The following is a 26,298-nucleotide window of genomic DNA, read 5'->3' on the forward strand; positions in this document are numbered from 1 at the left end:
GCAGGGAGGGAAACTGAAGTTGAAGCACAGGAAGACATCGGAGGAAAGCAGAAAGGAGGCCTGAATCGGCAACCTGAGAAACTACATTCTACTGGGTCAAACTCTATAAAAGGGCGACTGCATAAGGTTTGATCTATAATTCTGCTTTGTCAGAATGAGATTTTGTAATCCCCATGACTGGTTCATGGTCATCATCTATAAACTAGTTCTAGTATTTGGGGATTCTAGAATAGCCGTGGATAGAGAGAATGCAGAGTATGACTGAAATTAGGAGGATGTTCACATCATGGACTGAAAAATACAAGTGATTAGAAACCACGCCAGGAGCAGAGAACCAAGAATTTTAGAGGAGGAAAAACAAGGAAACTAAATTGATGCAAGATTCTTGCTCCTAACTGAAGCAGCCTTCTGCCTCAGGCCCAGGTCACTTTCCTGGTTGTTTTTGAAACAGGAACCAAACTCAATACAACTAGATGGGGTCCTGCAGGTGGAAGCAGGTAATTGGAAGCAGCTGGTGCAGGTGAAAAGTGTGAGATCAGGGGAAGCAGCCGTTTTTTTTTTTTCTTTATTCTTTTTTTCTTTTTCTTTTGGTTTGCTAGGAAACAAAGTCAGAAAAGAAAGTGTTTTCTTATAGGGGAAACAATGAGTAATAAACATGTAATAGTAATGTATACATGGCACATTGCTTTTTATGTAAATGGTGTTTCTAAAATAGCTTAAAAACACTTACCTGAGTGTTTTAAACATTCCCGCTATACACATCCTTACATTTTTTTTTTTATGAACTCTATAAAGAAATACTTGACAAAGGTGAAGCAAAGGGCAACTCACATACCCACACCCAGCATTACAACATCCACATGTGTGCTAGCCCAATGGTCATTTTACAGCACTTTCATCCAAATTCAGAATTTTAAAGTAGTCAGTGTTTGAAAGGAAAAATTTTTTGCAACAAACAATAGTATTTACTTAACGGGAAAACCATCATGATAAATATATGCATCCTATATCTATCCACCCTGTTATAAATGAATCCATGAGTGAAATTGTGGTTAATGACCTGCTGCATTTTATATTAAAAGCCTTATGCATTGATATTTATAGGTAAATTTCTTAAATCTGTAGTGGCAGTGTAGCAATAACGTATTATTTTAGTGATTTTTCTTTGGTACCTCCATCTCTCTTTACACAATTTTAGCCTTTTGAAACAGCCATGTTTTGAAAGAAAGACTGTCTTTAAGTTAAATCAGTGGGCTCCTTAAGTTTAGAAATTGAGTCATTTTATTCTTCTCAATTCTTTACTGAACAAAGTTTCGCTTAGTTCAAAGTCATAGTTTCCTGCCTCCTAGAATTCACAATCTAATACATAAAAAAACACTTGATTTTTTCATCAGCTCTTTGTTTCCTTAAGTGAAGGAGGGATTTTGGTGCAATTTAATTCCAACATCTCTGGACCACCTTAAAGAGGTATATGATTTCAGGTACATGATTAGAGTGGAGAAGGATTCAACAGGACTCACGGAAGGGAAGTTTGGGGGATGGTGGAGAAAAGGATAAGTAGAAAGAGAAAATAAAATGTTTATTTAGCTGATGGGGTCAGCTTTGACAGCATAGGAGCAATAAAGCAAGTTACCTGGAGCTTCCTTAGAAGGAGTGCTGGAAGCCACATTTTAGCAGTGAAAGCTTCTTGAAGTCTGAACTCTTGGGCTGGGCTTTGAAGGTTACAACAGGTTTCAGAGGTTGAGAGGAGGGGAATGTATGAGATCTGTGTGAGGGAACTTGGAGTAAGCTAGTTTACCTGGAGGGTTCAGGGAAGGGTGGGGGAAGTAACTGAGTAATCTAGGTTGTAAAGAGCATTAAGAATGTGGAACAAAGGAGTTTGGAATTTATCCACTGAGTTGTGAAATGATGAAAATTATGAATAAGGAAGTGATAGAATGAAGATTGCCTTCAGATAATTAATCTCGAAATGGTACTCTTGATGGATTGGAAAGCAGTGGAGCCACACAAATAATGAGAAAGAGGAGGAACCAGTTGTGGATAAAAAAGATTTTCTTTAATCAGTTATTGGGTTTTGAGATGATAAAAAAGCATGATTTAATTGAATAATTGAGCACTGATGATTTGCATTTTTAAAAATGACCCCCCAAAAGTGTGCCCTCTGTCCTTTATTAACTCATAGTTTAGTGGAAGAAGTAGCCATGTTCACAGACAGCACTGAAGAAGTATAGTTTGAAGATGGTGGAACTACCAACAAAGTGAAATGAGAGGATACAGGAGAGACAGAGCCATCTTCTTGGAAGAGGAAGCAGAAGAAGTGTTCTGAGCTAGACCTAAAAAGATGGATAGGAAGAACTTAAGTTGGATTCATTCTTCATTTGCTCATGCATTCAACGGAACTTTTGTTGAGCACCTGCTCTATTGCAAGTACTATGTTGGACACTGAACAGGGTGGCAAGAGAGCACAGTCTCCATCAGAGAAAATAAAGTCTGGCAAGTACAGAGTCTGAGTGAATGGCATGTGATCCCAAGTGGATGGAGCTAAGGGGTGAGGATGGAGGGAGTTTGTACAAGATAAGACGGTAAAGATCAGCTAGACCAAACGGGGATGGAAGGCGGGTATTTGGTTATGTTGTTCACTGAATGATGGAGAACTTTAAACGTTTGGGGCGGGGGGAGATCTGTATTTTAGATCTCTATTGAAGACATTGTAGACATATATTTTAGAAAGGTAACAAAATATCCAAGTTAAAATATTTATTTACAGATAGATTAGGCATGGCCATACACTTCAGATGATCATCCAAACGGTTGGATCCATTAGTCACAGGAGGTACAAGTGTGCTAAGTTAGTATGAGGAAAGAACCGAAGTCTGAAACTGGAGTTATAATAATATCATTTATTGAGTACTTACGATTATCTAAGTACTGAATTAACGCCTTTACTCTGTGAAACAACCTGTCAGTTAGGTGCCATTATTATACCCTTTTTACAGATGAAGCAATGGATCAAAGTGAGTTTAAGCAACTAGCCCAAGGTCACACAGCTAACTAGGGTCAGAGACAGAATGTGTATCTAGGCTGGCAGGCTCCAGTACCTCCAGATTACAAAGACAGCTCAGACAGAAAAGGCCTAGGATAATTAATATCAAAGGACTTGAAAGTTATCATGGCAAAATTAAATGCTTATGGTAGCTAAGCAGGTTGTATAAATGCCAAGGCTCAGAGGTCCTACGGGGGAATGCAAGTACAGTCTCTAAAAGAGGCGGTCACAGCCACCTCCACTATGTCTTGTCATGAGAGAAAATGAACCTAGCAACATTGGGCTTTACAAGTGCCAATAAAACCTAGGGGAAAAATGGATTTATGTGAGATCACCCAATTTTTAAATATTGATAGCTAATTGAAGTTTTCCTGTCATACTACCTTGTGTGATCTACCTGCCTCCACAAAACAAACAAACAAAAAACACAACCTACTGCCCAGATTGAGTCGTCTGTTCACCAGAAAGAGAACTCTGATTTACAACAAAACCCTTTGAAATTTTTACATACATTACATATGTATTCGTGAAGCCCCCTATTTCTTCTCGTGGACAGAGTTAAAGAGTTTTCAAATATAGAACTCACTACTGTTGTCCAATTTTAGGTGAAAATTCATACTAACTTTTCTCCCACATTTCTGCAAGCAAAAACAGAAAATCAGATGTGTGTTTTTCCTTCAGAAAATCAATGGGTGAAAATGTTTGTTGCTGCCCACACTGTGTCATCTACTCAGAGAATTTGACTATTTATATAATACCAGTGAATCTAAATCTGACATTTGAAGTCAGTCCTCCAAGTTTCCAAATAGCCACATGCCTTGCATCATGTAGACTCAGTAATGAACTTTGCTTCAGTTGTTTTTACTCAATTTTACCCAGAAAAGTTAAAATATTAGTGATCCTACAGGTCCATTCTTAGGCTTTGTGAACCATGGTAAGAAACTTGTGCATTTATGAAGAAGTTTAATAATAATAAAAAGCTATAAAGTTGTGTCAGTGCTTCAAAGGGAGTAACATCAAAAACTTGTGGAGAAAAGCCACAGGCTACCATCAACCTCAAAACACACACACACTTGGTTGGGAGAACTATTTTGGTAGAATGAGGCCTGGTTCACCAAAACCTGGTTCACCAAAGAAGAGGCATAATGAGGCCATTTTTCATTATTTTCCCAGTGGATTTTAAAATAGTTACCTCATAAAATAAATAGTTTAAGTTTCCACATTACTTTTGCCGTTAATCTGTGCCTCTGATGCAAATAAATGAGTGGAGATTTTTATACTCCCGAAGGTTTATACAGAGGCAAATACATTAAAAAACAAGCATCCAAGGTAAGTGTAATTTCTTACTCAAAACAGCAGCTTACAGAATGCTCTGGTTGATAGAGGGAAGATGCTTTATTCAAACGAATCTATAAGTAGATTTATTTTTAGATGCATCGTTCAAGTAGATGCTATACTACCCGATCGCATCTTCACAGTGATATGTTTCTCTAACTTGGACTTGGTCTAAGTGGAAGACGTTAAAACTCAACTGGGCTGCCCAAGCAGAGAAATATACATTTGGAATGTGGGTTCCTGTGGAAAGGTTGGACCCAAACTGCTTTTGATATGAACACCAGCAAGACCAAGGTGTTAAAGACCAACTCTAAGCTTTCATAAAAATTAAAAACCCATCCACTAAAATTAGAAATAGTTTACTGTCTTTGTTAAGAGGCAGCTGAATGAACCTAGCTATCTAGCTAATAAAGAGAAAGAGTCCACCTTGGCCAAGCTCTAATTACAGCCTCTGAACCTTTCAGTAAGTTTACAGCTTAAAACATCTGAGTGATTCTGCCTTTTGAAAGCCATGTGAAGTTAGAAAGGCGGCCTAATTAAAACAAATCTTGGATAAACCACTTCACGGAGATAGAAGTTTGATGGTTGGATATATCAAAAATTGTTACCAGATGTTGTGTTGAGGCCTTAACAGTTTAAAGATCATGAGGGTTTTTTTTGTTGTTTTTTTTAACAAAGCAAAAATTTTCTAATTGAAGTTGTCAGCAGGAGTGAGACTAATATGCCTGTATTTGATTAAATAATAGTTTATTTAACATTCAGTGTGGCCCAAAATTGGCCAAGACAAAAGTCAGAAAACATTTTAGCCAGAAGACATAAAAAGAAAAACACAACAAACTGACAGCGCTATGTAGGTAACTCTCGGGCGCGGTGGTTTGATAATGTCAATTTTGAAACTGTTCTTGCCCATTATCCTCATATGCTATACCAAATGCATTCTGCAGCAGTGCCTCAGAATCGATTCTTTAATGTACTTTTGTATTTTCCCAAAAAGAAAAAAAAAGCTAGGGGACCAATACAAACTTATTATAAGACTTATGGCTAAAACCCTGGAAAGCAAACATCATGTCTTTTTCCATTATAAAAATGTAAACATCTATATTTTTAGGAGTTACGTGTGTTATGTGGACTGCTGTTCTGACTCTCACTGGGCTGTGGGGATTTTCTCTGTATAAAATAAAAGAGTGTAAGACTCACGTGGTCTGTAACAACTTGCAGGAACCTTTTCCTGATTACACGATAGGAGCACGTAACTACTTCCTTCCTCTTTGGTGGGCAGCTGTGCACGGCTCTCAGATGAAACCAGGCTTGTCCTCCTTTAGAAGAATGTGGAGTCTTGCCTCATCCACACAGCCCTTCCTCTTGACTTGAGCCTCTCTCTCCCCTTCTATCTTCTTCTTCCCAGGTACACACCTTGCCTTGCACCAATGAACAGGGAGGCAATACCTTGATTTTTCCAGAATCAACATTTTAGACTTTTACTTGACATAAAAATGTAAGAACTTGTCTGCAAAGAATACTGGGGAATGGATGCATCTTTTTAAAAAATGAATTTTCCACATAGCGGTCAATGCCTGAGCTCTCACTTGCTCTCCATAATACACAGAGGTCTGGATTTTCAAAGTAAATTGCAGCTTACTCTGTGGCAATTATGAGAAGACAACTACACTGGAGGGTCATTAATCATTTAAACATTCAAATAAAACTCAGTGTTTCCTTTTAGATCTAAAGTGCAGCCCATAACACAATCGAAACAACATTAATGGGAGAAGGGAACGAAAAGACAGAAAACAGCTGTTGCTGCCTGGGCCAGGGTGCTGTGGGCTCTAATCAGAGGGTGAGACACTGTATACAGTCAGGGAGAGGACTCTGGTTGGTTCCCTTCATTTCCTACCGTCTTGAGCTCTCTCAGTTTAAAGGAAGTTAGGCTGGATGTTCTTACATGTCATAACACTGCATTTCTGGACATTCAGCAGAAGAGACCAACGGCTGGAAGGTTTAGTTTTCCAGCTGTTGCAGAGGAGTGTTTAAAAGTTGCTTGTTAGCTGCAAAGTGCTAATAATAACGTAAACAGGGTACAAAATGTCTCCCGTGGCTAATGAGCAAAAGCTCTGCTCTTTAAATATAACATCTTCGTTATGAAAATACATTTCAGTTTTACCAGCAGTTTACTTTAAAAACAAACTTGGTGAAGACCTGAAGGACATGACATAGTTAACCAAATGTGTCCTAGATGATAGCACGGAAAATAACTTACAGGCCAGTTGAAAAACTAATGACTCCATCATGTCTCTGCGCTATTTGCCATTTTAACAAGTTCAGTTTCTGTCTGTTTGATACTCTTTAAAATGCCTTGACTTTGTTGGTGTGATTTTTACTTTCACGTCCATTTCCCGTGTCCTAATTTTTCTTATCTTGTTAGTGTCCCTGAAAATGGCAGTGGCAATTATGAGAAGACAACTACATTATGAGATCATAATTATGAGATCATACCTTCTTTTTTTTTTACTTTAAAAAAAAAAAAGTGAAAGTTGTGAAAGAGAATAACAATTTGTTCCAGTCCAAAAATAGTCCCAGGTAGAAGCAGGCTAGAATATGGGTCTCCAGACTCCCAGGTTCCTGTGCTTGTCAATATGCTGTGCCAGGGAATGGAAATCAACAGCACTTACCATCCTGAAAGGCTCACTTCTTGCTCCCCCATGCCCCGTGGGTGATGAGTTCCATTCCTAGTTTATAGAAGCGATGACTGAAGCCAGTAAGGAACTCGTCATCTGCACTCCAGCTCAGGCACTTTGTTGACTGTCTGAGCTTAGCAAAAGGAACACATCTAATGCTATCTCCACAGGCAGTTAAGACCATTTGAATCCCTCCCCTCAACCAACAAAAGACGAACCTGGAAAGAGTGATGTGTATTTTACTGAGTACTCAACAAATATCTGTTAAGAGAACAAAATCAACATTAGTTCATCCTATTGCTGCATATACTATGAATATGTCTTATGTTAGGTCAGATCAGTCACCAGTCGTATATCTGGATCATGTTTTAAGTACTGCCATAAGATGATCTTGAAGTGTTTCTTTTATTGAGAAATAAAGTTTTCCTTAGAATCACCAGTGTATAATGCCTGGAACTTAGTAGTCTGAAAAATGACAAATGAACAAAAGAAAGAAACAAGGAAGGAAGAGGATCAGAGAAGGAGAGCGAGGGAAAGGAAGCCAGGAATGGGGGAGAGAGAGGAAATGAGTCTCAGAGCTAATGAGGTTACTCCTGATCATCTAGGAAAAGAATGAACTATTCATGGATTACTAGAGCTGGAAGGGACCTTGGAGACCATTTGTTATTTACACTCTCTGCCCTCCCTTTTATATAAATATATAAAGAGGGAAGGAGGGAACTAATTTATTGAACACCTTTTATGCGACTGGCCCAATGCAAGATGTTCTACGTGCATTTTATTCATGACCCTTCGGAATGGTTGGCCACTTGCTTTTTTCTTTTTCTGAGTCAGAACCTAGTCAGAAGCTATCTAATAGCTTTATTAGAGAGAGCACTTATTGGGTCTTTACTTATATGGCTTTCCTGATAGCTGGTGAGCAGCTTGAGACCATGGGTCATGTCTTTTACAGCTGTGTGTCCACAGTATCAGCATGGTGCTGGGCACAGGGCACATTCATACTCAGTGAATGGTATTAAATATTAATTAATGAGTAAATGAATTACAGCTAAATACCACCCGATTATCGCATTTAGTGTGTGTCATGGGCCTTGGTGCTTATGCAGTTCTGTGCATGGAAGACTTCTTGGTGGTAGATTTACATGCTTTTAGCAGTAAGTGAGCCTTGCATTGTTTATACTTTTTAGACTTTTGAGTTTCTTTTGGATGATATTGGTTTGCTTTCATTTAGATACAGAAAAAAATATGCCACATTTTGATATTTTGGCCTTAATACCCTCATGTAACACTTATAAAATTCACTTGCTAGATTATAAGATGCTTTCAGTTCATAGAGGAAAACAGAACTCATAGCTTTTCTTTACCTTAGAAAGAATATGGAAAAGTAGTCTCATGGTCTCCTTAACTCTGAATTATAACCCAGACAAACTAGAGACATGCCCAGTGATGCAGAATTCAAACAGAAGAGTTTACCAACTCCTTAAGGATGTGAATAGACCAGAAGTTGAAACTGATGGTAGCTAATCTAATATTGACAGTGTAAATATGAGAGAGTACCAGAAGAGGTATATAGTTTTTCCCAGTCCATTTAGATACCTCATATCAAAGAAGGTAAGCCTTTCTTCTTCTTCATGTAGTTATTCAGTCTTTCTAGAAATAAGGATGATACTTTGTCAATTATTTATTTTTTTGACATATGTGCCAATGGGAACAGTTATTGACCCATTAAATACTTTTTGATATTTGACACAGGATAGTAAATACATGCATTCAGAAAACAATCTGATGCTACCTTTGTCATCATTGTGACACCTGAAAAGCTCTTTTGGTCTTTCAAGTACAGATAAACCTTCAGGAGAGTTCTCAGGTGAGCTGTCCACAAGGGCTTTTATTGTGAACCTTCCACACGTATCCTGTATATTCATTGTGAACTAAGGAAGTGGCATGGATTGAATCTCAGATCGTTGATCATGGCGTCCGTCATGGTGCTATCCTTGTTTCTTGTGCCAGCAACGTTTTGCCAAGTTCTTTTAAACAGACTCTTTGGTGGTATAGTGATCGTTATGCTATTTTCTCATAGTGTGGCTTTTGTAGAAAAAAAAGAAAATGGCATGGATCGATTTTGTCAGAACAGTTACATGAGAAGTGTAGATAATGATGAACTCTTTCAAGGATTATTCACACCAAAGAAAATACTAGATGGAATGGATGGACTACTCAGATGTGATCGGTACTGACTCTACTTAAGTATAGAGGCTCTACTTACTAAAAGAATTCTCTTCTGGATAAATAACATGCAGATGATCGGGTACGTGCGCACGCGTGTGTGCGTGTGTGTGTGTGTGTGTATTTATAGAAGAAACATGTTGTTTTATTTTTTTAATCTTTTACCTCATTTTTAATGCCTTACTTCTGGTAACAGTCCTTAATTTTATTTTGAGAATCCACACTTCCCTCACTTTTATTTCATCTAGTTCATATGAAGCTGATTTTGCCCCAGATTCAGGGCTTAAGTGTGTGCTAAGATCCATGTTACTTAGACAGGAAGCTTATTAGAAATGCCTAATCTCAGGTCCCATTTCAGACATACTAAATACAAATCTGCATTTTGATAAGATCACCAAGTGATTTGTAACTCACATTAGAGAAACTGCTCTAGACCTAATAAACCAATCCAAGCATTCATCCTATATCCCACCTGGCTGTAGTGGGACAGGGACATGACCTGAATTTGGCCAACTAGGCCCCTATTTGAGGACACTGGGTTGAGCCATCAGGAAAGTGGACTCAGTGCTTCCCCCTCGCTTGTTCAGTTGAGTACATGGCTCTCAACGTGCAACAGTGATGTTGCCATCCAGGGACAAGAGCTATGTGAGTAAGACTGTAGTCAGCATATCATGATAACATTTGAATCCTAGTTAAACTATGCCTAAGTTAGTGTTTTTCCCAGTTTTCAGTTGCATGAGTCAGATTTATCTTCATGTTGATCTGGTTTGGGTTGTATTTTCTGCCACAAGCAACTGAAAGAAACTAAAAGATACAGTGATTAGTAATGATTAAGAGCTTATTAAAAAAAAAAAAAAAGAGCTTAATGAAGTCCACCACCTACTTGCATGGTCTCCTTAGCTGAGAGAGATACAGAGAAAGAAAGAGAGTGTTTGAGTGTGTTTCACATTTTGCATTAGTTGTAGCACTTAGAAGCAAAGGAATCATAAAAGTCTTGGGATTGAGACATGTCTCCTTTCTTGCATCGTTCTCTTAATTGCTTCATGTATATTTACCTTACCTCCCCTCAAAATTATAAACACTACAAAGGCACTGAACTTTTCTTACATGAGGTGATAATTGGAAGTAATAAGACATTTATAAATAAACATACCAGAACTTACACCAAGTGAGTGTAGGCTTTCAAAACCACCACCTGAGGAAGCTGCCAATTTATTCAGGTTTTGCTGACTTTGGAGAGAACATTGTTGTAAGTCTTTAGAATAATGATCAACACCAGTTTCTGAGCCATGAGATCACATCAGTGAGTTGCTAGTAACATCTGATTTGTACTAAAGTGACACAACTGGCACTGCTGTTCCACCTGGTCAGGACACTTCAATCCTGATTGACTATCATCAGCCCTGTGTCCCCAGAGCTGAGGGGCCTTGATACCCCTAGTATCCCAGCTACTCCCTAAGCACTCCCTGGGAACCACTGCCATCTAGTAATGAAGGGGCAGAACCTGTCCTCATGGAGGGTCCCCCCGAATTCTGCTCCTGTGCTACAGCCAGTGGGGTTCTGATTCTGATGTGTCCAGGCCATATGGGTCAGTTACTGCTTTAATATCACCCTTGGGTACTACCAAGGTGGTTCTGCCATCTTATTCATCAGCTTTCCTCTGAGCAAATGTTGCCTTCTTCCAGAAATGAAATTGACTCCAGAATTTTTCTACAGCTGAGAGAACCAGTAGAATGAATGTTATGACTATATACCTCTGAGCAACTTAGAAAGTAGAATTATGAGTTTAGATTCAGAGGCCTTGTCATCTTTGTATAATAAAGAGTGCCTAGCAATTGTATTCACAAATAAGGGATGAATAATCTATAATGAACTAGTAAATAAGAGCATGTTTCTCACGCTCCTCAGGGTGTTGCAGTGACTTGACGGCTTTGATTTCGTGGGAAGCAGACAGTTTTCATTTCTTCTCCTAAAAGAGGAGAGGAGGCAGAGTTGATAGAGAAGTAAATTCCTAACGGAGAAAACCCCTCCTTTATTGATTAAATATCAGGCATTTAGATTGTGAGTTTTTCCTTTCCTGTCTGTGACTTCTGCAAGCCAAGAAGATTTCAAGAGGCAATAAAAATTCAAAGAAATAAAAGGGTGGAACAGGCTGTGCGTTGGTTGTTAAGGAAAATCTAAATCAACTGAGAAGGAAGGTGAAGGAAACCAATGTTTATGGCTGGGACCAAAATGAATTTTATTTGGAGTTCTAATGGAAAATTATACCATTATCAGCAAGTTAAAAATTATATATTTATCTAATAACAGAAGCATGTCCAATCATTTAAGCTACAAGCTGAAAAATATATTTTCAAAATAATGATTTTTGTGATAAAGTGATGAAGGCATTTTTTTTTTTTTATGAAACATAATGTTATTTTATGATAACCTGGTGTAAATTATTTTCTTAGACTATTAAAGCAAAACCTCCCTGCTAATAGTCAGGAATTACATTACAATAGCATATTGCATAGTAAAATAAAGTAAAAGAATGGATCAGCTTCCAGAAGCCCCTCTATTGTAAGTGAATATTGCTTTCAGAATTTGTTTTGAAGTATGAATTTAAGAACTATACATAGAAGACAAAACTTTTAATAATTGTATTATACCTTAGACTTTCAATATTACATTCCCATCACAGATTTGTCTAAATATTTTTCTTAACTCAGAATGAACCATTTAGAATCACCCATGTAGAATATATATATGTGTATACATACACACAAAGGTAAGTGTGAATGCATATATGCTGGGTTAATTACTGTGCTATGTATGGACATTAATTATGCATGCTCAATTATCAACAGCAATAGCAGGCTAAGTGTGATATAATAATCATTTTTAAATAATCCTAAATCTACTCAAGTTGAAAAGATTCTGACAGCAGGAGCCTTAAACAGCTGCCCTGAGCAAAATAGACACTGCTTTCTTCTAAAGCTGAAAAGGAGAAAGGTAACAATTATCCCTGAGACACTGGAAACAGAGTCGTCTGATTTCTTTTTTTTTTTTTTTTTCTCTCAAATGCCTCTGCCTCTTGTGAAAAGAACAGTGTGCTTGGGATGCAGTAGGCAATGGTGGACCTTTCAGAAGCAGTACTCAGATAAACAGATAATTAATGTATTAAAGGTGTAATTGAAATTAAGAATAGCTTTCATATGTGCTTTTAGTACTGTGCAACAATTTATTATTTGTCTGAGGTGCTTTCTTGAATTTTAAGTCAAGATGCCATGTGGAGCCAAGGTGGAAAATAACACTTAAACATAACTACCTCTAAAGGTTAAACTTGATACAGAATTAAGTAGGGGTAGAAACGGAGATTATTAAACATTTGTTTTGCCCCTCCATATTTCTTCCATAAATCCGGTGTTCCTTTTTATCATTAAGAGAATTCTGAGTCAGATCAGTAGTCCAGTTAAATCAAACTATTTAGTTGCTACATTAAATGTATCTGTCCAGAGGTATCTTTAGCACAGATTAAAATTCCCAATGTGCCTGCAAATTATTTGCCCTGTAAGAAATTTAGAAAAAAAATTTCCCTGAAAATGTCTAACTTAATTCTGATTTATGTTTAGTTTTAAAAAGTAAAAACTTGCAGAGAGCCTTCTTAACTTTAAACATATTACAATTTGCAATGAGTATATAATGGCATACACTCAGTGGTGGGAGTTTGCAGATCTGAACGTTCAAAGGAATTGTTTCTCTATTTTAATAATCATACCTCCTTATATTAATGAATTCAGTTCACTGTGATATTTTCAAATTCCTTCTACATTATTTCTTTAACTGGCCACAGGTGTTTGTTTGTATTACTTTAGTGTTCTTCTCTAAGTTTCAAAATGACTCGCTCATACAGGAACTCACATTATTTTTCCATTTTTGATCCCTCCCTTCCCCCACCATCACCAAAGAATACTCATGCCTTAGTATAAATCAGTCTATTTTCATGCTTTAAAAAAAAAAAAAGTCAAGTTCGAGAAAGAATAGCACAGCTGTTCAAGATGTCATATCTTATAAAACAAATCTATTAAGAAGGTCGAATCCTGGAAAGGGTCAAGTTAATGATATAAGTGGAATAATTTGGTCATTTTCTGAAATTTGTCAACCTACAAACATAAAAGCCCTGCATTAGATTGACTAATTAGCTAAACCTCTGCTAATGGTGATTTTCTTCTTTAAAAGTTAGGACTTTTATGTTTAAGGCACACTTTTCTTTACCTTTTTTTTTTTCTCTTTGGTAAATGTGAATTGCTTTGAATATTAGTCTGGTACCAATCAGTCCACTGTGCTTATTTTTGAATTATTGCCTTCATTTGGGATGAATTTAAAGGAAGATGGTTATTTCCATTTTTATTTTGCCAAAGAAATACACACACGAGCAACAAAAAATATATATATATATAATTCTAAGTATATATGTGTGTATGTATATATTTGTATATATAATAACAGTTAATAAAATAATAAAATCTTGGAAAATAGGTAGAAAAAGAGGGATGACCTAGGTCAGATCTAGCCACTTAACTTTTTGGAGCATGTAATATCTACAGATTCCTTTAATCATACATAAATTATTAATTCTTCACCTCCTGGTTTCTTAAGTTTCATTGATTCATTAATTCTGCCATTACACTTTTTCATCAGAGATATTTTATCTTCTAGCCTGTTATAACCCTTTAACTTGGGAAAGAAGTATAACTTTCTGATCTTTAAAAGCAAGTATTTTAAAATATAAGACCATCAGTCCCTGAATTTTTTAAGTTATTAAACTGGAAGACCTTGAAACCACTTTTTTTAAAAGGAAATATGTGCATGTATTCACACAGATACATATTTTAAGTATATGTTTGTATGCACGTGAATATATTGTATATATGTGTGCATTTTATTTATATGTGTTTATATTTATATATGTGAATATATTCTATATGTATATGTATTTATATATATATATATATATATATATATATATATATATATATATAAATAGAGGATGTCAAATTCCAAATGGTTGTTTACGGACATAAATTTATCCAAAATTATTTCTTGTCCAAAGATTTCTAAGTCTTGATCTATATAAATCTAAATGAATCAACTTTGTGTAATCCATGAATTAAATATACATTGTCATATTTTATGATAACATATATAATCTATGTGATCACACCATATGAAAAGAACACTACATTCATCTAGAATGAGTAATATGCATAAGGGAACTTGACCTACAGTGCATTTCTTTATGTTCTAGAAGATTCCAACAGCCACTGATTCCTTCCCCAAATTTCCACTTAGCTTTTAGGATGAGAAATATGTATCTTTGACAGACTCATGAAACTCGTGTAAGTGACTAAGTCACCACCAAACTGCTTTATGTAATGAATCCTTAAAGGTCTTTTGGAACACAGTCAAAAAAGAAAGGAGAGAGAGAAGTCAAGAGAGAGAAGAGAGCTATTTCTATTTTTAAAATGCATAATTAATGTTATAAACTTTCTTTAAGACAGTCACCTATATGTGAGAGTTTTAGGATCACTATTCATACTTATTTTCATATTGTAAAATAAAATAAATATGAGGTCCTTTGTATATGTTTTGCTCATATTGTTCATAAATATGTAGCTACAGATGCTGAACTTTTTATGCATGTATATATACACGTCCAAAGCTTATTCAGTTATTCAGTATCTTCTAAAATCTGATATCTATTGATACTTAGTATCTTCTGAAATTGAGAGAGAAGGAATTTAATGCTCACTGAGTGTCTGCTACATGTTAAGCATGGCATCCATTATTCTCTCATACATAATTATATTTGTTAATTGTGTATGTGAATTGACAGAACTCTAACATAGTAATAAAAATAAAGCACAGAGTACTGATATCTTATTTTCCACCTAATAAAATCAATAGTTATTAGGCTGACATATAAGACACTCTCCTAGCCTAGGTACTCTTACTGCCTTCTTTTTTTTTTTCACGGTCTTTTGTGCAAGTAATTATATTTATTCTCAACTCTCCAGGAAACTCATGGAATTTTTTTAATCTAACAACATCATTGGTATTTTAGTTTCACTTATAAAATATTATATTGCTTTAATGAAAATAAAAGTAACTAGTGACATCTCACCATGTGTTAGTACTGAAAATGTTTTAATGGATTCATATGTGTATATGTGTATATATACACATATATACGTGTATGTGTATATCTGTATGTATATGTACATGTATACACACATACACACACCAACATATGCCACTTCTAATAGTTCTGAAAATTGCTCAGAAGCTCAAGCAAACAAAGCTCATTCCTTTTCTCTCCTGTCATATAATGCATCGTTTAAATATGGTACAAAATTTATTAATTTTCTTTTATGTTTCACAAAACTGAAACTGTTTTCAATTTGAGTCCTATTTTCTGTGATAATGGCTGCCATTTATATTTCATGAGTACAGCTGCATTTAAAGTGATAACACTTTGATCACAGCATGTACGTATATGTACACATGCACACATATTTTAACAGACTGTTTATTAAAATTAGCAGTATCCTCTCTTCTGATAGAGGTCAATTCAATTAAACTGTCATTAATTAAATGCCTACTGTGTGCAATGCACTGATAATATGAAAGAGTAAAGGAAAAAAAAAAAAGGCCCTTCCTTCAGAAGTCCCCAGTCCCTTGGGAGTGACTTGCATATGTATCGATAAATAATTGGAATCCAGCGCTCTCTCTCCTGTACCTAAATGCTGAGAAAGCAGAGCTGTTTGATGATTTAAGACAATTCAATATATGAATTGAATTCTAAGGCAGAATTGGCATTCTAATGTTCCAAAAGCTAAGCTTACACACTGACAACAGAGTGCCTTTTATGAAGAAGAGTAGTTTTGATATATTTGGGGGTAAACTTGTAAGTGTGGATTAGCACAGGAAAACAACTAAACCATTTTGGGGATCTCTTTTGTTTTTTCTTTTGTGTGTTTTAAATTTCAGCTTCTCAATGAATCTTTTTTTCAAATATTTTTAAGAGCTTAGTGATTGATGGCATTTTCTTTGCCATTATTATTCATGTCACTCTACAATAGGGAGAAATGTTATTTTTTGTAGGCAAATCACTGTAAAAAAATAATAATTTGAGGTCATTTCTTGCTTTAATTTATTTGCATCTTCTGCAGAGATCGTGGACAGTTTAACAGTGTTCACCCAGGGAAAAAATAATGCCAACAGAAAAAGAATATAAACATGAGGGAGGGGAAAATAAAGTTTTAAAAACGTTCGCACTGTTGTAATTTTATGTCTCATGACATAAAATCTCATTCACCAAGAGGTTTGTGTCTCAGGATGCACAGCCAGGCCTCAGTACTGGTTTCCTTATATTCTGCTCCATGTACAAAATGTCAAAGTATGAAATGATTTTAACTGTTCCTTTTGGTAGGAATGACTGAGGGGTCATCTCCAGAGAGAGTAGTTCTTGCTTTGGTACGTGATACAGTGTGATTAACAAACTCCAGATAGCACAGAGAAGCAGGTCCGAGTAAGGTTTTTAAGTGCAGTTCCCTACCCAAGACGATGTATTGCCTGGCGCTGATATGGCAGTACTGGAGGGGGAATATATGCATCTATATAAAAGCAAAGACAATCCTTGCTTTCTTCTTGAGCAGCTGCAGCCAGTCCCACTAATGGACGTGCAAAAGCAGAAACGAGCAGCACAAGGTATGTGTTCGTTTTCACAGATGGTACTGCAGACACGTTGGTAATGGAAAAGGAAGTCGTGTACGTGAGCTATTTGACCATGGGGGTGGGGGGCAGGGAGCTACAGAAGGACAGCCCGATTACAGTACTTTCCTGTGTAATTGACCGTGTGAGTTATTGAAGCAGTTTTCCCATGAAAGATTTCAGTTATTACAAAATTACATCATTATTGTTAAGGAAATGCATAATTCCAAGTTGTCTTTTTAAAATAATGTTATTAAAACTTTAAAAATCAGCTTAGATTTCCCTGTCTGCCCAGACCCTCAATAATGAAATTATCTGCTAGATCTGGGTTTTACCTATAACAGTCACAGAATCCTTATTTAAAGACACATCTTTCATTTGAACAGCAACAAAATGTACTAGGTACTTATTATAACTCTTGGAAAGGTGTATTTAAGTACCTGATTGTATGGGTCCTGAGAGAATACAAAGTTGAATAAAAAATGAGATAACATTTTAAAAGAATTATTTATAGAATCAAAAGTTAAATGAAGTTTAGGTTTGTTTCCCTTAGGTCCCACCCCATGTATTTAAAAGTCACAGAGAATGAAATAGTACAAGAAGTATTCCCAATATAGTCTTATAAAGTATTTAGTTATTTAGTACAAATTGCATATTTGGTATCAGGGTCTCTCGTTGATACATTTGCAGATTTTTAACATGGTTCTTAACTGTTTCAAACTTCAGTACATTTAACTGTATTTCCATAAGTTTTGTTGTTGTTGTTAAGAGGAAATAAGCAGCAATTACCATCCTTCTAATGAGCAAACTATATGCTATGTTTTAATATCTGATCTCAACTCAATAGCCTGTAAAACATGTTTATAGAGTTAATAATATTTTAGTATTGCTGTTATGTAATGAAATGGAAACTATATCACACATGAAAAGTATAAATAGACTCCATAGGTCACTGAAGAACATGTACTTTTATATCTAATAATGGGGGAAATGGTTAAGGGAAAAGAATTGTAAATATTTTTGTATTATTCAAATCTGAGGAATTTGATGAAATGACCTCATTTTTCAGAATTGGCAGCACTTTATCTTGAATAATGAGGATACCACACATTACAAAAGGTTTCTGCCAAGGAACATACAAATATATAAATTTACTATATAAATCTAGTTAATTTTTACCTGAACATGTGTGTTTACAGAACTTGTCAAAACCCTAGCACCATTTTTCCTGCCCCATCTCTAGCTATGGTGAATGCAAAAGAGATCCTGGTTCACAGCTGCCTTTTCATGCTAGCATTTTAGGGACTAAGTCAATGCACTAATTTCTGCTTTTAAACAGAGGCTTTTTTCACATATTTTTTTATTCTTATTTTTTGAGACAGCAGGATCAAAACTCATGCACTGCACCCATCCCCCTTCCCCACCACTACCTCTCCATCAGGCAAACGCTGCGCTCTTCCTCTGGCTTCGGCTGTATCTACCAACTTCAAAACTGATCGTTGCCATATCTGATCAAGGATGAGTCATTTCTTTCTGGTACCTCAAAACTTGGATAATTTGATCAGCTGTTATAGGGTGGTTTGAAGAGATAAGGGTTCTTCAAAGCCAAACTATGGTGAAATATTTTTGGTAAAAATTCCCCAATCACTTCTTTAGTAATATGGCCTGAAACATGGTTAAGAACTGTAGCTCTGAAGTGAGGGAGACCTGGGTTTGTATCTTAGCCTGACTATTTAACAATTGAAAAATGTTTGAAAACCTCAGTTTTCTCATCTGTAAAGTGGATAGAATAACAGTAATAATAATAATAATAGTAACAATAATTCCTATCTCTTAGGATTGTTTTGAAGATGTCAGATAATGAAACTAAGCCTTTAGTATATTATCCTATGCAAAATAAATACTTGATAAATATTAGATGTATGATGGTGATTATTAAAAAGGGACAAAAAGTAGTCAAACAAGAGAATTCTACCAGATAATTGATTCAAAAGTGGTTTTTAGAAAAAGTCTTGTGCTTTTGCCTAGACTTAGAGACTAGGATGTATTTTTTGATACTAGGTAAGTCAAAGAACCATTCTCAGTCTTTTACCTCACCAATAAAGTGAGAGAATAATAATCCCTGGTAATTCATTTTGAATCTAAACTGAGGTAATATATGTCAGGAGTTCTTAACCTTGGGATCCATGGGCACTCAGATCCATGTGAAATCTTTGGATACATTTTGTGAAGGACATTCTTTTGAACAGCCTGAAGTTTACTTGTAAAATACTTTACATATTTTTTTAATTATCTGGGGAGAGTGTCATAAATTTTATCAAGAGTGTATGACTTCGAAGAATGTTAAGAACCATTGATACAGATGTAAATGCCTTGAGGGATGGTAACACCTCATGGACCAGCTATTATCTGTTAGCTGATACAAAAAGAATTACTGATTATTATCTGTTATTTTCTGTTTCTTTCAAAATGACCATATCACCATCACTATCATATAACCAATCCTACTTAGGTAATACATAAAATACCTATATTTGTTTCTTAAACTAAATGCTTAGAAACTGAACCTTTTGAACTTCAGGCTTTTTCTAGAAAAGTCCCTATCACCAAGATTTTTCTTTTCTATAATGTGAAGAATTCCCATAGTAAATGTTTGCTAAATATACTGTTTAAATAAAATTTGCAATAAATTTATTAAAACAGAATCAATTCTTGTATTCTCATGCTGAGGTTTACTTTAGAGGTGCTAAAGTTGTGCCTCCAAAAAGCCTTTTTTTTTCCTTTTCAGTGTCAGATTTTGGCACTAGCATAGAAGAAGGTCCCTGTAGAAACTCTCTCAGACCATTGTTGTTACTGCAGGAAAGGTGGAAATGGATCTGTGGTGACAGAAATAGAAGCAGTGAGAGACATGAGCAGTTCTTTTGACAATAATGACTTCCATGTGAAATGAAAAAAGACAGTGTAGACATAAATCTTCAACCATATTTTCAGCTGTCCAAATACATATTGCTATAAAGGCAGAACATTGTTATAGAAACAGCATGGGTTTAGAACTCCAAAGATCTGGATTTTTCTAGTCCTGGTCTGTTATGTAATATGTGTGTGACATCAGATGTTTGCTCGTTACTAAATATGGAGTAAGTCAAAGTATGGAGATGGGGGTCCTTCAGACCTATGTAATGGGTTATATATCTGTGTGATAAATTTCTAAAATCTGAAGATTTGAAGAATCCATGTGAATAATCTAAAGTGTGAGATTTACCTGGGGAACTCTTATTTTCTGCAATCCCACTCCACGAGTCAACAATTGCGTCTCAGAAGAAATGGAGCTAATGTGTTTTAGCGTGTCCTGATATACTGGACAACTCCCATGTGGTGACGAGTCAGTGGAAAGGTCTTAGGCACATTCGTACCTGGGTACAATGTATGATTACTAGAGTATGAATTGCCTCATGTCCTGGAACAGAAGTTGTTCCATTGCTCCTAGCCAAGGATGTCAGTTTAGTTTACACTGGTCTCCATTAGCTTTGCTGATGTGTTGAGGAAGTGAATTTAATAAGCAGGTAAACAGGTTTCGTTTCCAAACTCTGAGATAGGTAATTACAAGATGGATGCTTGGCTGAACCTTGTAGAGTCTCTTCAGTTTTCTGGCAAGAAATCTGAGGGCATAGAGGGCTGTTTTCAAGCAGGCATAGACTTGCTGTTTCAATCAATCCTTCACGATTTTATTTGGAACAAAAGCCATCCAAGGTATTAATATCTGTTGCTTTTTGCTGGCAGAGCTCTTTCCCTGCTTTTGCTAAAATATTGGCCAGCCCATGCTTCTGATAAAATTCTGGCTATTAATTTAAAGGTGTTCATTGCAAGCCAGCATCTGTTTTAAGTGGTTTTAGGTACTGCATTCCTTATATTCTGCAGGGTCTATTGGTGTGTAGTCATTAGTCAATTAATTCCTTAATGGGCGGAAGTGGGGGAGAGTGGCCTTCTATGTCTCTTAGTGGTGAATAATAGTGATAATGACTAAAATAATATTTGTCATTTATTCAACAATTATTGAATGTCTATTATATATGACAGTCATGAACACATTATTTAGTTTATATCAACTCTTTTGGTGGTTAATAGGGCAAAGTTATTGATAGGACATTATTACTGATGGGACAATAAGCAAGGATCTTGCTTCTGAAATGACTAGACTATTACCCATTTTTATTAAGGAGCACAGAGAGTAAGCCCTCTGATTATTAGATAACTTTCAGCCTTTACATGAGATTTATTCGTGAGAGATGCTTTGGTTTCTTCAGGAATGTTTCCATATAACTTACATGAATTAAACTGTCAAAATGTTCATGAACGATCTCAGTTTGTATCACGTTAACTCAACACGTAGTTAGTTTTTAGCAGATGGTACTGGAAACTGAGAGATTACAGATCATGTCTGCCATATACATCACTGTAACCCCAGCTTCTAGCACAGTGTCAGGCACATGGTGGACATTTAATAATTATTCCCAGAACTGAACTGAATTAAATTTACCACTGAAATTTTATTACTGCAAAGTTGTACCAGAAGGTTCTATCATAGCCATCTGTGCATTTCCCTAAAATGAAGTTTTCAAAGGATTCTTGATATAATCGAATAAACATAGAAATTATTTAAAGAGTTAAAAATACTTGAGGTACCTCCAGACTAACAGCATGTATATCAAATTTCAGATTGATTTGATTTAAAATGGCTAAGATATAAAACCATAAAAAATGTGAGTAAATGCTCTGCCTATCAAGGCTTGTTATGTAATTACATGGTTTCAGTTTGGTTCTTATTCATAGAAAACTATTACAAAGCATCATTTCTGCACAAATAACTCCACTAGTAGGGATTTTTAATATCTTGAAGATGAATATCCATGTCTCTAAATGTTAAGCCACTTGAATTAATAATTCACTCAAATTTACTTTTTATTAATCAAATGAATAAGTTCTGTGTTAATAATGAAATTTGAAAACCTTAAAATGTTTCTTTTTGGCTGATCTTCAAATAATAAAATAAAATAAGCAATAAAAACAGATGAACCAATTTGAAACTTTTTTTCCCATTCTTATTCTTTTCTAAAAACACATCTGGGTTTACCAACATATGTGTCAGGGCTCAACACAGAGGGATCTGCAACTGACTGAGGATTTAAGCACCATAGAAGCAAAACTTCAATCAGAAGCTTTGAGAAAAATTTAATGATAGTGATGCCATGCAGTGGTTAGCTGTGAACCTAAAGACTAAAGGTTTTTTTAGTTAGTCATTACACTTCTTGGTGTACTCTACAGCAGGAAAAGGAAAAAATTACATTGGATTTAAAGTGTACGTATATTAAAAGATGGGTGTGTCTTTTTCTGTTTCAAATCCTGGCATGGATGATTGTCCAAATTCATCACCTAAATTGCTGTTGTGAAAATCAGTATGGTGGTTATAATACATTTGAAACGTGGAAAGGAAACAAGTGATCCAAAGAATTCTCAGTAATTGAAAAGCCCTTGCGAGGCCAGTCACTGGGCTGGCCTCGGAATTCCTTGCAATTAACTGTTCCTACCACGGTCCATCCAACAGAAATAACATGAAGGCCACACAAATGCAACCTAAAAGTCAGTGGGCAAACTATCTAAACTTGAAGTTAAAAGCAAACAGTTCCTTGTTGATTCCAGAATTTCCTCTGTAGAAATTTTCAGTTGAGATGGCTTTCAGGTAGATTTGGGTTTTCAGCCGACCTTCCTTCACTCTTGCCCTCTGTTGAAACCACATAGAAACAGAAGGTGCACTTAGAGAAGGCCAGGGGCAGAGGATGCTATGACTGTGTGTAGCTTTGGATGTGTAAAGGACAGCTTTCCTTCAGCCTGAAAGGAGCTCCTGTCAAGTATGCCACCGGTGTTAGCCACTAACTACTTATTCCTATCATTTCCTCTCCCAGAAGTGTCCTTATCCATATCACTCCATTCTCCTCTCTCCTGCACAAAGTCATGGAGGTACAAATTATTATCATCTCTTAAAAGCAGCCTGTAGGAAAAGGAGAAATAATTTATTATTTAAAACATACACACGCACATATAGAACCATCAGCAATGCATGACTCTAATTATGCATATACAGGAGAGTTGGAGCTTTGTTCTACCTGACCTTGTGTCCTCAGGACATAGCAAGTATCTGGCTTCAGCTATTTCTCAAAAATAAGTGTGGGATGTAGGATTGGAAAATTAACTCTCTTGATTTTATTGTCTACAACCTCATTAGCCCTCTCTGACCAACTGAAGATAGATTTGTCAATCCAAATTTGTCAAATCCAAATTTGTCAATCCAAATCCAAATTTGTCAATCCAAATCCAAATTTGTCAATCCAAATCCAATTTGTCAAATCCAGGTTGATAGATTTGTCAATCCAAAGGAATATTTTTTAAAAACTTTTTTTTCAAAAACAGGAGTGATGACTAGTGATAAAAATAATAGCAAGAGAGATTATTTTCAACTTTATTAATGTTTAGCTGCTCAAGACAGCACTGTCCTAGGTGCTTATTACTTAGACTATTTGATGACTGTTAAGAGACATGATTTCTGTCTTTAACATAGTAAAAAGGAGAATGACAGAATATTTTAAAACTCTGTTATACCTGATAAACTATGAATGAAATAAGATCTTTAGTGCCTTTCTTTCTCTTTAACAAGTTCATTTTTGAAAAGTGGGGCAGGGGAAACTTCTATTCTGCTTCCTTCGGCAGCAGACTGCTTCTCTGCACTTGATTGGGTTAAGGATGTTGGTGACTTCAGCCATACTCCATCCAGCCAGGTTCTCACTGTGGGTCAGGGCTCTCATCTGCGTTGTGATTTAGAGAGTTGTGGCACGGTGTACAATTCTGTGCTCACACAACTAAGGACATTGCCCACTTCTCCCACCTTCTCTGTTGCTTCCAGTAATTCCAAGTGCATCAAACATAAGGTTCTACGGTGCTTACCAAAGTGATACATTTGCTTAGATGGGAGGTAACTTACTATGTGAAATATTTCTCACCTACCTCCCACTCTCCTCCCGCACACAGGCACGCCCCTATTGAATTCTAGGTGTGAACACCTAGACATTTCACTCTGACTCAACTTTCCATTCTCATATTTGATAAGATTGGCACAGATAAAATACATGTGATTATACCCAACTATATGCTTTAAGCATATCTAAAATGTGCAATAAGTAGATTAAGGAGATATAAACGAAACCAACAAAATATTTTTCTCTTACAAAAGAAATACAATTGAATCCCCTTGATGGATAGCTAACTTGAGCGCCTACTACATACCTGGCATTGTTTTATTACATCCATTTGTCCACATTAATACTCACAGCAGCTCACACTTTAAAGATGAGGAAATTTAAGCATTGCCAGGTTAAGTAACTTGCCCAAAGTTGCACCCAAGCAACTCAAGACAGAGACATGTTTTGAGTACAAGTTGTCTGACTCCTAAATCTGATTATTAACCCCCCCATGCCATACTGACTCCGAGTAAGTGAATCCAAAGGACTCCTGATGTATTTAAAATAAGATATGGTTTACGTAAAATATACCAGCCTTTATTGGAGCCTAAGTGCTGCTTAAAGCAAGATATGCCTGTGGAAACCAGTCCTGTAATTTCAGCATTTTCCCTCGAACTAATGAAGGGCATTTTCTTTGCAACAGAATTAAGCACAAAGTTGTGCAAGGATTGAAGCGTTCTCTGAAACCAGGATTACACCCACTTTGGCATGCTGTGTCAAGCAGCTAGGGCATAAGGAAAGAAAAGCAGGCTGCAGTGAATGGTTATACATTCAGATTTGAGCCTCAGCCATATATGTGGGTCCGTTTCCAAATGGACATTTACATTGCCTTTATATGGATCAAACTGGTGTTTATTTGCAAAACGTGTTATTTAGATCTCGGAAAAGAAGACAGCATGGCCCCAGGGAAGTTTCACAATTATAACCTAACTAAGCTCCCCGACTTACCTCGGATAAAGGGGGCCCCCAGAGTGTTTGATAAACACAACCTCTAATAGTTCATTGATTTGGGGGAAACGGCAGTCTGTACTTTTGCAGTAGGTCCCAATTTGGACTTTGAGGGCCAACACCCAACTTTTGTGCTGCTCTTATTGAGACTGAGAAATTTATGATACATTCCTGGTCCTGATTTGGGGTGGGGGGAGTAAAGAAAAAAGGGGAGCCAGAGATTATCTTTGTGAAAAACTCGAGCTTTTATTACATCACCTAAAGTAGCCCAACCTGCTACACTAATGAAATTGTGTTCTTGGTTGAAAAGGACAATTGTTAGCCTGACTTTGTGCTCACTACAAACATTCCCCCAATCTTGTTAAATTATTGCTCTCATTTCAGATTTTTATGGCTATGCAGCTTACCAGTCCTCATTTCTTTACGTTTCATTCATTTTCTTTGTATTGATGATTAATGGAGGATGTTGAATGTTAGAGTGAGCAGGCATCAGCAATTGCAAGATCATAATTAGTTTAGCTGACGAGGGCCTCTGATAGCACTTGCATCTGGATGGAAAAATTACCCTATAGGGAACTGGCTGCTCACCAGGTCTTTTTAGTGATACATTGTGAAACACCCGATGAATCAAATGCCCTTTCAATGCCAAGAAAGTGTTCCAGTCTTGAAGCCAAAATTATGTCTGCAGAAAGCTTTCCATTTGAAATGTATCAGAGTACAATTATAACCATTGTATTTTCTTGGCAGGGATACCACTCGTCTACAGTATGGACTCAAGTTAAATAAATTGCCTAAATTTTATGAATCCCTGAAATTTTGACTTATGGTGTTTGTAATTTTAAATTTATAACAAAATTGGGCTCCAGCAAGACTTTTTCCACTCCTTATCTAACATGCATATTTTATCATTAAAGGCTTTACTTCCTAGAGAAAGGAGAGCAGAGTTGCAATTCAGGCTCTTTTTTTTTTTTTTTTTTTTTTTTTCAGCAAGAGAGTTCCATTTCCTGCCTGTTAGTATTTGCGCCTAGGAACACAGCCTGACTTTTGTTTCAATGAGAAGTTTAATGGAATCATTACTTGATAGCAAGAATGGAACAAGCAATACTAATGATCTACTTTCAAATATTCTTGGATTATTTTTGAATCTGGTGATTAGAGAATTCAGCCCACTAAAATCAATTTGTGTTCAAAAATGCTTGTGATTTCCAAGTCTGAGTCAAATAAAATAAATAAATAGCCATTGATG

At 36.1% G+C, this 26,298-nt stretch overlaps 1 protein-coding gene across 8 annotated transcripts in view; it reads left to right on the forward strand.

Moving 5' to 3' along the window:
* Positions 1-26,298, forward strand: part of TRPS1 (transcriptional repressor GATA binding 1) — a 279,500-nt gene that overhangs the window by 241,872 nt on the left and 11,330 nt on the right. The window lies entirely within an intron of this gene.

This window comes from Balaenoptera borealis, assembly GCF_965194805.1.
Source record: "Balaenoptera borealis genome assembly, chromosome: 17".
Lineage (NCBI taxonomy): Eukaryota > Metazoa > Chordata > Mammalia > Artiodactyla > Balaenopteridae > Balaenoptera > Balaenoptera borealis.